Source organism: Corvus hawaiiensis, chromosome 7 (genome assembly GCF_020740725.1).
Source record: "Corvus hawaiiensis isolate bCorHaw1 chromosome 7, bCorHaw1.pri.cur, whole genome shotgun sequence".
Taxonomy (NCBI): domain Eukaryota; kingdom Metazoa; phylum Chordata; class Aves; order Passeriformes; family Corvidae; genus Corvus; species Corvus hawaiiensis.
Window position 1 is genome coordinate 22171763 of NC_063219.1, and position 14613 is coordinate 22186375.

General features: G+C 40.0%; 1 protein-coding gene across 4 annotated transcripts in view; it reads right to left on the reverse strand.

The window, feature by feature from the left end:
• The window catches only part of SCN2A (sodium voltage-gated channel alpha subunit 2), a 76453-nt gene that overhangs the window by 57204 nt on the left and 4636 nt on the right, over positions 1-14613 (reverse strand). The gene's annotated exons all lie outside the window — the stretch shown is intronic.

Genomic DNA, 14613 nt, shown 5'->3' on the forward strand with positions numbered 1-14613 from the left:
TTTTTGCCAGTAGATGGTACTGATATATACCCATAAATTCTTCTCAGAAATGGTAAAGAATTTGCATGCTTGAACACTTGCTTAAACTGAGACACTTGGACTAAAATACACGATTTTATATAACCAGTCAAGTCTCAAGATTCTCAAAAATTATTTTGAATATATAGCAGCTACTGCTGATGTGACCACAGCTCTTAAAACTGTGAAGGTGAGATAGAAACAAAGTAGAAAGGATAGAAAAGAAAGAGAAATCAAAAAATGGAGGTTACACAGGCAGAATACAACCAAAGCAATTACTGAAACTGTATTATCAGCAGTCTGGATTATTTTAAGCTATAGATTGTGTAAATATTCTAAAATAAATGTATACAGTGTGTTCAATGTGCATTGTTTCTAAATGAGGATAAGCCAGCAATGGGAGGGAAGGAGGGCACTTTTGAGTCTTCATTGCAGTGTCAAGTTCCTGTGCAGAAATCATCTATTCTTGTGCCCTGCTGCAGCAGGTGGTTGGGCGCACTGTAAGCCCCTCTCTGTGGCAAATCAGTAGTATACCCCCTTCAGGCACCACTCCACTGAAACGCCATCCTACTTCTTTCCACTCTTCTGCTTGTTCTGTATATTCCATGCTTACTGATATTCGTACTTTTTCTCCTGTTGCACCAATAAAACTTTTTTACCTCTCTCCTACCTCACCATCGATCTTCTGCCCTTCCCTCCTTCTTTTATATGTACACAAGTCTCTTCCAAACTTTTCAACCAAGACACATTGTTGTATCTACACATTCAGATCTTCTGGCAGTCCTTCACTCTCTGCCGTCCCCTTTTCTTCAGCCATGAAGAGGACAAAAAAAAAAAAAAGGTGTGGAAAGTAATAAAAAGCAAAAGGTCAGTCTAAAGTGAGAGATGTTGCAGAAGGAATGAATAGAGTAGCTGAAGAAATGTCACTGTGGCTTTGAAAAACAGACAATGGAGAGGAAAATACTGATAGTTTGTTCCTTTTGTAATTGTGATGAGAGAATGAAGAGTTTGACTTGGTCAAAATAAGGTTTTTGAAATTTTCAACAACTAAGAAAAAATGTGTCAAATGAAAACTGTAACTGAACCACACCAGAAGTATTGATTTGGTTTTGATTTATTTAAATATTACACAATATTTTAAAATAATGTTAACAGCCTTTTTAGAAAAGTGTTTCTTTCGAAAGGGTTTTCCATTTTCACAGATGATTCAAAGAAATCAACAAAATGTTTACAAATAACTCCATGTAACCAATTTTTTTGGTTAAGAAGCTTTGGATGAAAATTTCTGGCTGGCTCTAATTAGGACTACTTTTTTTGGGGGGGCTGTTCTGAAGTCTCGAAATAAGAGGATTGTGAGACAACACAGATCCACAGGAGGAGCAGAGGAGCTTCTATCTACAAAAGCACTTTGATTATTTATTTGTATGGATAGGCAACTGCTTATGTATGAAAGTTACAGTAAATCAAGTACCTCAAAAGCTGGGCTAATTCACATGGAAAAGGAGCTTCATTCTTCCATTAGTAGTATATTAAGTTACAGCATCTGATTATTTGTTTCTTATCGTAAGGGTCTGAAATTACCAGAAATCTCAATTTTATTTCCACTATACAATCTATATGCATAGTGTTAGGAAGGACAGTGAAAAGAGAAGATAAAAAGGAAATAGCCAGGGGACAATGTATCCCATTGCCTTAGGGGCTTGGGTCTACAGTCTTACTAGGCTGTAAGGAAAAATGAACAAGTATTTGAGCGAGACAGACTAGACAGGAAATGCAATATCATCTTTGCAGTCTAAAAGAGAAATATATATACTTCTAAAGAGGAGGCAACAGTAATACACCTAGAGAAGCTTGTAACAATCCTTAAAATACATTAAAATATTTAGATACTACACAGAGCTATAGTAAAAGTAACAGAATTATTAGAGATAGAAAGGGAAAATTAATAAATTGAATAGAAAATATCAATCAAAACTCAATCCAACATAGCCTATATTTAAGAACTATTGTGTGAACACGGTCAAAATTTACCTAAAAAACAAATATGAAATACGAATGGCAATTCTGCTAATAAGTCACTTCCAACTGCTGTCTAGCTTCCCACCTACAGCCATGGGCACATTTTATGAACAATTTTATCACTAATGGTATTCATCTTCCCTCTATTGTGGCATGTGCGAAGGCTTGAATTGGACATTGTCCTTTAATCATCTGGTGAAACACATGGCCCATAGAAAGGGCAGAGATGAAGAAGTGTTCAGTGTCGTATGTAAAGAAATTCTACATGAGGGTGAATGATTTTGGACAGGACAGAGCCAAGAGAAATCTCCAAATCTTTTCCTGACATCCTAGGAGCCCTCATCTATAGACAATCCTGATTAATAAAATCAGAAGGAAAATAGATTACCAGTTTCTCCTCAGAAATCTGCAAAAACTAATTGTCTTTGTTCAAAGGCAAAGCAAAGCATTAAAATGCACAACTGGCAAGTTGCCATCATTCTCTGGTTCTGTGATCGTTTCACTCTCCAGCTGTGTGTCCCTGTACTACATTAGATTGTCCCTAAGTGCATGACTTTTCATTTATAGTTCTGAGCTTCATCTCGTTCCAGTAACACCAGTCATCAAGCTCATCTAGTCCTTTCTGTATAATAGCTTGCTCAGTCTTTGACAATGCCTTCCAACTTTATGATAGGAGAAAATTACATTGGCATATTTCCACTTCTTTGCTGAAACAATAAATTAAACAAAATCTATCCCAAAATTATAACAGTGGCAAGCAACTTTGACCAAAGCGTAGGTTACTGTGATACTTGCTGTAGGTTGCAAAATATGTTAATACTACTCTAAGAACCTTAATCTTAAAAAAAATCCCATTATGTTTATGCTCTAAAATGAAATAGTATTTTAATTGAAAGAGCAAAAGAGATCTAAGTGGAACTTTTTCTTCTTGTAAATAGTATCCATTTAATCAAATTCATTGAATATAAAAAATTCCTGTCACCTCTTCCCCCCGTGCTACTTAAAATACTTACTATGCTACTAAATTTTTCATGGTGATCTAGGTGACTGAAAAACATGATTGCTAGCTTTGAGAAACTGGGAGGGCTACAAGTAAACAGGAGAATAGTATTAGAATTTAAAATGTCCTGACAAACAACAAAATGGGCTCAAAAAGGGACGCAATTCAAGATATATAAGTTCTACATTTTATACTTAGACAAGAATAAGTAACTGAAAAATTAAAGGATAAGGAAAAACCCCACCAATAGATCTGCAGGAAAAGATCTAGAGTACTTATTACACCACAAACCAAACATGAGTGAAAACTGTCAGTCTTATAAGAAAAAAAAAAGGCAAGTACTTGGATTTATAAACTTGTTAACTGATCTACTCTTCAAGCTGGAGCAGTATGTTCAATCTGCATATTATATTTCAAAAAAATATGGAAATAATTCAGAACACAGAAATAAAACATCCAAGGAAACGTAGGATCCAAGAGATCCTATATTTGAAAGCTTCCAAGGAAATGTAGGATTTGAGCTCTTTCTATCTTAATTTTACATTGAAAAGATTGATTGAAAACAGAGTGACTGTCTTTATATGTCCAAAAAGCTCTTCCAAGGAAGCAAAGGAATTTTCTTTTTACCTAGCATACAGATAAATTGTGGGTTAAACTGCAGCAAGAGGGTTTCTTAGGAAAACCTTTTACCAGTGAAAAAAAGAGAATTAACAGAGTAGACACATGACAATCTTTCAAAGATTTTAAGAAATGCTAGAACTTGGAAGAAAAGGTCAGTGGTGAGTGTGAGTTTTGTAGCAAAACTGATTAGGATGAGAATCAAGAAACTTGTAAGAGGCCTTCACTGTTTTAGGGTCTTAGTAAGTGTAGGTTTCTCATTTTTTGTGCTCATCTGTTATGCTTCTCCCCAGGCCTCAAGGGAGTAAGAGCTTATTGTTTATATACCAGAGAAGCAGAAAAAAAGAAGGTTTGATTTCAATCACTGTGGGCTGAGAAAGTCCTTGAAGAGTCGGTGGGGCTGCAGGATAGAAAAAAATTACATCACATGCAAGAAATCCTAAGGTTTTCTTTACAGAGAAAGGCACAAGAGTGCCTAAGGAAGCATTGGTGTGGAATAGGAGAGATCTGCCCCCAGTTTCTCTTTACTCACATCTCTCTCCTTCCAGTGCCTTCCTTTTCCCCTAGCCTGACAAAAGGGAATTAAAACAATTAAGTTCAGAAAAGCTATATTAATCCATTCTCTCACTTGCATCTCACATGACAGTTATTTTCATACATGGGTAAAATAAATGCTGGAAATACCCTGTTCTGTCTCACAGGTCTGTAGCCCTTCTGGATCTGTCAGCACACCATGGAACTGCATCAAAGATTGTATAACATGGGATTGCCCTGTTGGAAGGTGGAAGGCTTAGAGCTGGTGCAGTACTTCTGCTAAGATTTACGTTTTCACTGTTCCACTGCTGAAATTAGACAGCAAATAAACATCAGTTTTCCTGTGCTTGAGTTTTGTGTGTTTCATACAATGCTACACTGTCTGTTCAGAGCTGAGGGACAGAGGTCCCTTTATCCAATATCAATGTACTGAACTGTGCACTTTGAACAGTAGGTGTTCCTGCAAAACAAATCTTTCCAAAAGGCTCTTAGAAGAGCTATATAAAAATACAGCTTCCTACACATTTTCCAACATTTTAGATGGATGTATAACTAGCAAGTCACCTTTGAAAATGCAGTTACTTGAAACCTTAAGCCAGTATGAGATAGTGCTGTCAGAAAGGACAGCTGCATTTTCCACCCACTCTTACCCTACTCATTTCCCACTGTCTTGGCCTGAGCATTTCTGCACCTCTGCATTTTAGCCAGATCAGCTCACTGGTCTGGCTGAAAACTGTAAATAAATGGCCAGATTTCAGACAGATCAAAGAGTTGATCCATCACACTTCAGAAAAGAAATTAGGAGTCTTAAGATGTCCTCCTACTTTAGAGAGCAAAGGACTAGCTGACTACCTTCAGTGTCTTCCAAATTTGAGTGCCTCACCTAAGTGCAAGATCAAAAGGCTTAAGGCACCAGAGTATGAACAAATGGATCCCCAGAGCCTTAACAATGGAGCAGAACATGGCTCTAACAATGGTAGCCAACAAATATCAGCACAGATCCTGTGCCTGGTGTAGAACCCAATATAACCAGAATTAAAAGGCAAAAAGGGTTATTAAAATGCCTAAATGCTAGCAAATCTAAGGATCAGTTACAGCAGCCTCAGGATTGCTCTTCCAAGATAAGCAGGTGACCAGGATTGATTCCTGTTGAATTTTCCTTTCAACATGGACATCAGGACAGTGTTTTAAGAAAAATGCGCAGCAAGGATCATACAATGTAAAAACAGATATACAAAGATCCATACTGGGAAAGTTTGGGGTCTTTCAAATCAATTTTCTTACTCTCTTTAAAATTTATTTCAGGAAACTACCCATAGGTCTCTGGCAAGATGTACTCCAAACAAGTATGAAAAACACATTGGTAGAAATCAGTTAATTGTTATCTTTACTTACTGTTAACCAATAACTGGAAATGACTTGCATTTGTTAAAATTAATCCGTTTTCCTCTTCTATTAGAAATTGTCCTTTGAACAATTGCTGATTTTCAATCAAATGTCAGTGCCCGAATAAAAAAGCTACCTGTCTTTCCAGATAAGAGGCCCTTAAATCCTACTTTCTAGTATGAGACAATTTGGATTTTTCACTTGATGAAAATACCATTCTTAACTTTTTTATTTAATACAGTGAGATAAACTTTCTGCCAGACTTTAATGAGCTCCTCCAGTGCTCCTTGACCATAGGAAAAAACAAAGGCTGATTTACACCCAAGAAAGATTCAAAACAACAGTTCAAGTTTCCCTTGACAAAAAGACAAGTAGTCTCCAAATCAAACAGCAATGTGGGAAGACAATGCAAGAGTATTCACCAAATCTCTAATGAAGCTGATTAAGTGATTACAGCCTTTCAGCTATCTAGCTGCAGTGGGCTCTTATTCCAATCAATCTTTGCCCTGATACCCATCGTGAGAAACTATCCCCACAAGTAGAGTCTTGTGTGTCAGGCTAGAGACATATCCATTTTTAGTGTGTTTGTGTGGGGAGAATGAATATACAATTCAAAGATGTAATGATAACAGAAGTGCCATATGTATGGGATGAGCTAGATATTTCCAGATGCCTGAATAGGAGAATGTGCTGACTACTTATGCTGTTAATAAAACATGCTGCGATTTCTTTCCTGACAAACCAGAATTCAGACTTTAGCATTCCCAGTATAGGCATTATGTAAAGATGTTTAGAATGAAATCTCCAATTAATCTTAACTACAGCATGGCTACAGAAAATTCAAATATAATTTATATCCTTCTGGATACAAGGCACCAGGTAGAGGGGAGATTCTAACATCCCCCTAACATCTGTCTAGAAGTTTTGGATGAGCAAAATAAATCACGGTTCTGAACCTACTGACAAGCGACTGTGGGAAATACTCTGTGATTCCACTTTTATAGCCTCTTACTGTCTTCTGTTGCAAACACAACCTGTGAACAAGACTGTGCCTTTCCAGCTATCGCTTACGTAAGCCCAGGTCAGGCTCCGACAGCGAAGCCGACAGTGAAGCTCCCCTCGAGCCAGGGACAAAGGGCCACAGACCGAGCCCTCCACCTCCATGAACTGCTGCGAGCAACTTCCACTTCCCCACAAAACACTTCCACCCGCTCCTTGTAACCTGGCAGCGCCAACAGGCCGACACCGCCGGCGCTGCGGCGAGCCGGGGAAGGCAGCAAGAACAAGGCAGGGGGAGCAAGGCAGGGGGAGCAAGGCAGGGGGAGCAGGGCGGAGCCCGCCGGGCGCCACCGCCCAGCGCGCCCCGCCGGCGGGCGCCGCAGGTGCGGCAGCCGAGCCGCCGCCCTGAGCCTCGGCACCCCCCGTTGCCACGGCGAGGGAAGACGGGCAGCCGGGTGTCGCTGGAAGCGACAGCCCCCGGTGAAAAGGCGGCTGGGGAGGCGGCCGGGGAGCTGCCGGGCTCCGCAATGGCGCGGCGCCCAGGGGAGGTTGCCAAGCAACCGGTCCGGCGGCTGCGGCACCGCGCTGCGCAGGGGGAGCGCCGCCGCCCGCGGGCTGCGGAGACTCCCGCAAAGCCTCCTCTGGCACACGGCCTGTTCCAGAGGGAGAGCTGCCCCTGGCAGCTTCAGCCGGGCCCGGTCACACGGGAGAAGCAGGAGGGCGGGAAGGAGCAGGTGTTCAGGGCAGATAACGGCAGGAGAGGCAGACGTGGAGGGGGGTTGCTGTGGGGAACCCGCCCTTCCTCTAGAGCCACCAGTGAGGGACAGCGGAGCACCGCCGGACGAGGTCCCCCCCTGCTGTCCCAAGAGCTGAGCTGAGCAGCGATGGAGCCGAATTCGGTTTACCACCAGGGCGGGAAGAAAGTGGGGGATCACCATCCCTCCTTCAGTTAAATTTGTGTACCGTCTGTATTGGATACAGAGAGTCGGCCATGCTGCCTACTGCCTGCAGCCAGCCAATTCCCCTGCTCCGGGTGGGCGGGTGTGTTATGGGGCTTTTTTAAATAGGAAACGGTGACTGTAAAACCATAGAAACGGACCTGGGGAGTGGGGTGCTGGGACAGTTTTTACATCATCTCCACTCATTTCAAGCTGTTGGTATATTTTTGATAAAAAATTAGCCTCATCCACTACATGCCAAAACGCCTGAGTTTTGACTTGGTATATGTGAGAGGACATGAAGAAGTAAATGTCCAGTTTGTAACTTTGCAAAATAAAGAGAATCTGGATCTAAACGGAGGATTTTCTAAATAGGCTTGTAATTGCAAAGATAGCTGACTAGTAACAAACAACTGCCTCTTGAGAAACTTCCAAACCCAAAACACAATAGGCATGGAAAGTGCGAGGACCATCCCACATGGGGGAAACAAATATCTCCACGGATAACAGATGAGAATTTCCCCCACGGGAACTGTACTGACACTGACAGGCTCCCTGCAGCTGCACAGCACCAGCTGCCAAGGGGATCCTGCAGGAGTTAATGCAGCTTGAAAGAAGCATTAACTCCCTGGATATCTATCAGCCTTCAAGGGCAGGATGCCACAAAATGTTTCCTCATAAGCACTACTCATGCCCCTACTATGGAGCTGCACCTGGAAACATTTCAGGGCCTCTAAAGGAGAGAGAATCACACACACAAAAAAGCACAACTACACAGCACAACTTCTTTCTCATGCATGGTCCCCACCAGATTCCCTTTGCCACTGGAATGGAAGAGTTGGCTTTGTTTCAGTAAAGTGCCACTTCAAATAAACCAGAAGCAAAGTGGCTTCAGTGATTCTGGAAATTAAGTCACAGACGAAGTCCCATATTTACTTTTAAATATTTTTTTTGTCTTATGATGGTTTATGGGTTAGCAGTTTTTACTATATCCTTAGGGACAGAGTGCAGATGGGTCCAAGCCAGGTACTAGTTACAGGTTGTCATGTCTCATGCTAATTGCAGGTGGGGCTGACAGTACCGTTTATTACTGAGATACTTGACCTTGACCTGTCCTGTTTTTCCTTTTTTTTTGTTCCCCCCTTGCTTGGTTATGCCAAACTTCAAGTGCTGGGGCTAAAACTTTCCATTTTTGCCTCAGACCAATTTTTGGAGGGAAGCTTCAGCTCAAAGCAACTATTTCCAAGAAAAAAGTTACGTATATATATTTCCCCTTAAAATTTTATAGCTGCCAATTTTCAAAGCCTGAATAAGTCACATTCTGAATTTTAGACTTTTTCTTTTGGAATAGTATCTATAATACTTGCCTAGAGTTGAAAAATTCTGAAAAATTAGTTTGCATGCATTTGAAAGAACACCCCAGAGATTTAAAGTTGTGCATTACAAAGACAATGCATTTTTCTGTTACTATTTCATTGTCCATCTGAGAGGATTTTTGTGCAGCTGAAGTCTGTCTTTGTGGACTCTGCTGACCCAGGAGTGGGAATGCTTTCATCTTTTTGTTCTAAATCATCCTGTATGTTGGTTATTAAAGAAACCAAACCAAAAACAAGAAAAAAGCCATAAAAACCCAGAAGGAAATACAGAAGGAAAAGGGGGCATTTAGGAAAAAAGGTCAGGCTGAAGACCGGCAGCATAAGAAACCTCCGGGGAAATGATACGTGTAAGAACTGTCTGCCTGGATAAAGCAACTCTCTCAAAGTTGGCTACAGTAGTCCTTCAGGACATGAAATACTAAAAGACTTGTAGATTATTATGATCAAGAAATTCATCTAGGTTGATCAGTTTGACCTCAAAGGAGACCAGGCTGGGAAACAGTCAAGGAAAAGGGAAGCAGGGGAGCCAGTATAATGGGGCAAGGAGAGATAGGAGAAAGCAAAAAAGCTTGGGATGAATGGGCAAGAGAGGGAATAAAAACCTGAGATAAGTGGACTGGAATTAATTGGAAGGATGGACAAAAAGATGTGAAAATGTGTTTATAAAGGAGTATAAAGGTGACAAGGGCTCTGTGAAGTATGTGTAAACATGTATTCAATAACTCATTCATATGTGTATCGATATGGTCTCCCTAAAATAGTGTACAACCACTCCAATAAAAAGCACCTATTACTGTAGGAAGAAGGACTGAAATGACAGCATAGAATTGAGATCTGCTTAATTTTGGTCCATTTTTCAGTAGTCACTGTAATGCAGTGTTCACTGTCTGATGTCGTATACAATATGGATGAGCTCTTAAAAGCAGTGAGATTTGTTTTGGAAGAGGCTTCCTTGATTCATTGGTGCTGCACAGGGATCAGGAGAAGTGACTAGTGGGAAGGGGAAAAAAAGGATGCTAACTATGTGGGCAAAAAGCACTGTCCTTTGTGCAAGGTCTGTATACTGTCTTGGAGAACTGGGCATGCCACAAGTAGGGTTTGCCTTCTGTGGCATCACATGCCTGTATTTATTGGCATCTGCATCTAAGCCAATCTGAACTCCTTTCATATTACTGGAGAAAAATAGGTCTTTTAAAAGGCAACTCTTCTGACCTGTTTCAGATATCTACCTTACGATGAGGCAAGCTGTGCCCTAGAAGTGCCTGTCTCTGGACTGACTAGAAAGGGCGAGAGATGAGTACTCAGTACTGCCTGATGGCAGGCAATTCACTCCAACTGCTGTTTTCACAGGTGGCTACAAATCATATGTGTGATTTCTAGAATGCAAAGACAGCCTTAATTCAGTGTTCCACAACTGAGTGCTTGATTCTGCCACTTACTAACATACTTTTAATGCAATTTTTAAAATGTGAAGTATTTAGTGGATCCTTTTACTTCCACACCTCCTTACTAAATATCAGCCACTTACTTTGCACCTATTACCATTGTTCTCATTTTGTGTTCTGAGAAGCAGAATCATGTGTGGTTTGGGAACAAGAATGACATATGAAAATATATGGGGTCTGCGTTCTGATAAACACTGTCAGACACGGGGAGAATTGAATGTTCCTGTTGTAGTACTTAACAATATATATTAATTACTGTAATTTTAATAGTTATTATGAGTTAAAGTTCTGCCAACTGTCCAGAGCTTCACACTACAGGCATGTCTACAGCTGAGTAACTATGTATTTTAAATGAAGATGTCACCAGTGGGAGATACATAAGGCTGGATGTATATTCAAAACTTGGCAACCAAAAGGGAGAAATTAAACCAAACAGCATGAAATTAGATCCTATGATGAGTAATATGGTTGGTGATTTGTGCAGAACACAGCCAAATGGTTATATAGGATTTCCCAGATCATTGTACAGGAACTCTTAGAAAACTTTGGAGCTGCATCTTCCTCCCCTCAACGTCCCACACAAAGGAAGAGAGCAGATATCATCGCTACTCCCTGGTGACCTGACCAGCACATTTGTTTCCCTGGGTAATGAAAAGCTCAGTCAGATACATAACATTAGAAAGCATTAAACAAGTCTCTATTAAATTGAGAAGATTTTTTTTTTTTTATCTGAAAGGAAACAGAGTAGTTAATTGGCCCACAATTAAATAGAAATGCCATTTAAAAAATCCTGAAACAGTTTGCCAGGCCCAATTTCTGTTTGCTTTTTATAGTGTCCTAAAAACCTAACTGTCATATCAAGACATAAACCGAGAGTATTCTGAACACTATAAAAACATCTTTATGGATCAATTTATCCTGAGGGACAAAGTGCTTGTGGCTGACACATGTGCTTAAGTAAGAGCAGGAAGGTAGTATCACTATTCCATCAAGAAACTTGAAAGGCCTGAGGGAGCAATGCACATTCATAAGTGTAGGATGAGAGGAGATGGTTATGAGTGTTTATTCTGACATTCTGCACAGTGTGGATTATACCAGTCCCCTGATTTAAAATGAGTCTCAGCTGGAACACACCAAATTAATGAGAAAACCTTAGTAAGTTATCTTATGGCAAAGTATTATTGCAATAACATGGGTGCCTTGTTTCATACTTGGACATCACTTTCCTGGGTAGTGATGTTAAGAAAAAAAGAAGTGGCACAGAAGTATAGAAATGTGCCAGAAATGGAAAGCTGAATACTTACATCATGTATCTGCCCCAAACTAATTTTTTAGAGCTCCTGATTGTTTTCATAAGAGGAAGAAAACAATTAACAGCTCTAAAGTTCAGCCACTTTGTTTAAAAATGCAGATTCAGTTTCAAAGTAACTTAAAAAAAAAAAAAAAGGAGGAGTGGAGGCTTGTTCATTATAGTATTTTACAACTATGGGGAAAAGAAGGATTGCTGAGGACAATCTACAAAATCCTAAGCTAAAACACAACTGCAGCCAATTGTAACTGGGCTGTTTGGAACTGAAATTTGTTCAGTGGAGTTCCATAATTTTTTTCTAGTTCAGAATAATTTCCTAAGTGTACAGGTTTTTATTAATATACTCCATTTGCATTTATTGGTACGTGTGAATAAAACAACAGAGTAGATATTAAAAACTTCCTCAGGAGAGTTTTTCCTTTCCCGCTATGTTTGAGCCAGCAAAACAGGTTCTGATTAGAGGGAATACAGGAGCTCCCCAAAGAGTTTGTAGAAGCCTTCCTTGCTCACAGCATCACCTGCAACTTGGAGCTGTACCACAGCAAGGAGGTTTTCCCACTGGAGCTGTGCACACCACACTGCTTATTTCCATACAGAAACATGGATACACAAATCAATATTTCCTTTATAATGTATTCTACTTTTTTCATATAAACTCAATTTACCTTTCTAAAATTTCTCTTTCCCCCACCCTACATTTGACTGCTTCTTGCCCATCAGTCCCTCTTCTCTAGATTCCCAGATGATATTTCCTCTTCTTATCACAATTCCAGAGCTGTTTCCCCATCCTCACAATATTTATACCATCTCACCAGCTCACTCCATTTCTGCATCATATCCTTCATCTTTCTCACTAAGGACAGATTATTTTCAGAATGTGTGAATCCATGAACTAATTTGGAAGTGAGGTCAATACTGAGAAAAGCTATATAATCCCTTTCCCAGCAGTGGAGAACACTTCTCCAGAGTTCCCTGCCACTCCACAGAGCAAGATATCAGCATGAGTAATAACACCCAAGTGTCTCATACAACATTAAAGGTCATCATCATCATCATACTGTGAGGCTTATGTTCATTTTTTTTTCCCCCTGAAGGATACTAGTGGAGTAAAGTACCAGATTTCTCTCTGTGAGAGTAGCCTGCCTTTGGCTTGGCTTAGAGGGCCAAAGCTTTGCTTTAGATCAAAGATCATGTTATTCATAAAATCTTACGCTGGCAAAAGCACAAATATCTTTTTACAGTCACAAATGTTAAGTCTGTGAAGCACTTTAAATGTTAACTCTAACTGAAAATACCATAAAAAAAATTGAAACAGTAAGTCTTGATAATGTTCTTACTATTGCATATGTTTAGCCAACATAACTACAAAAGTAAACTGTTTGCATGATGTAAAATGTTATTCTATTGAAAAGTAACTCTTATAAGTGTGGCCCAGTAACATTTACAGTCTATTTCTTTCTAATCAAATTGACTTCCTTAATAACTTTAAAGATTTCCATCTTCCCATTGCTTCTGAGAGTAAAATTCTGTGCTTTCCATTTCATCTATTAGTATTTTCCAGAAGCTAAAGGAAAGTAAAGCTCAACCTGCTCCCCAGTACTTTCAAAGCATATTTTCATTTCTTCACTAGGAGAACTTTTCAGTAGTATTATCGTGGTGCTTGGGAGGCTGTTTACTGTCAGCACTTTTGTGGTGCTTCTCACTTTATAAAATGGAAACCAGCCTCTGCACTGAAAAATCTAACCTGTGTGAATGCATTTGCACAAGGTGTTAGTGCAGCCATCACTGAAGTCTCAATCTGCAAACAATCGTGCAGTGTTTGCCCCATGTCTGCTTTCAGGTTAACACAACTACAGATGGAAGATTTTTTCATCCTGCCTGGTGTCAGTACTTATCTTTTAGTTTCCATGGTTGCATTATTGACTTTCAGCAAAGAGAAAACACATGGAGCTCACACACTCTACAAATACACCTCTTAAACTCTTGGGATACGACCTTGCGTGCTGCAGTGCCAGTTAAAATAACTTTGCCAGAGCCTTCCAGGAGGGAAGACTTATCTAACGAAGCTTGCCTTGTAGCCCAAAAAGTAGGATTTTCCACTGGTTTGCCGTTGGTACAAATATTTACTAATGCACAAAATACAATGAGCATACTTAGACATAGGCTGTCAAATTTCAACTATCCTGGGCAGAGTTCTTGTTTCATTGTAGTATTTGTTTAGAAATTTGCCATACACTTGCCTATAAGCACATGGTTTGTTTAGATACTCAGGTGCTGGCACCTGTTTATGGAATTCATTTTTAAACAGCAAATTCAGATCCCAGTGTCTAGGCAAAGGACATTTGTTTCTAACCTTGCTCCATGCAGTTTATGATTAATTAAACTCCGACTGCTATTTTTCTTGAGATCACAGACTGTCAATTTTTTTTGCATGTATCTGTCTCCATTTTGTATACATGTATGGAATCCAGCTCCTACTATATCTGTTATCCTGCTGAGACAAATGGGTGAGTCTAGAACAGAGTGTATTGCTTTAGAGAACTTGAGTCAGACTCCTAATTTCAGAGTGAGTCATTTACATTTATCATCAAACAAAACTACATTGGGGTCAAATTCTGTGGAGGATTTTGCAGTTACACTGAGGATAGTGAGACATGGTGAAGATGGTATAGAAAAAAATAATGTATAATTAACACCCATTTAGATAGGAGGACTGTTTCTGCCCCACTCTGAAAGCCTGCTAGTAATTCAACTAAAGCAACACTCACCCTGCTGTGAAAGAAATGACAGCAGTAGATGGGAAAATGTTGTAGCCTTAATTAAGTTAACTCAGTATCAGTGTCCAGAAAGCTATGGAGTCATAAGGTAGCAGGCCAAAATAATCAGGTAGGCTTGTACAGTTCCATACAGCACCAATGCTGCCTTTGAAACCAAAGTGCTAAGCTAAAGGCTGGCTGAACCTGCTGCCATC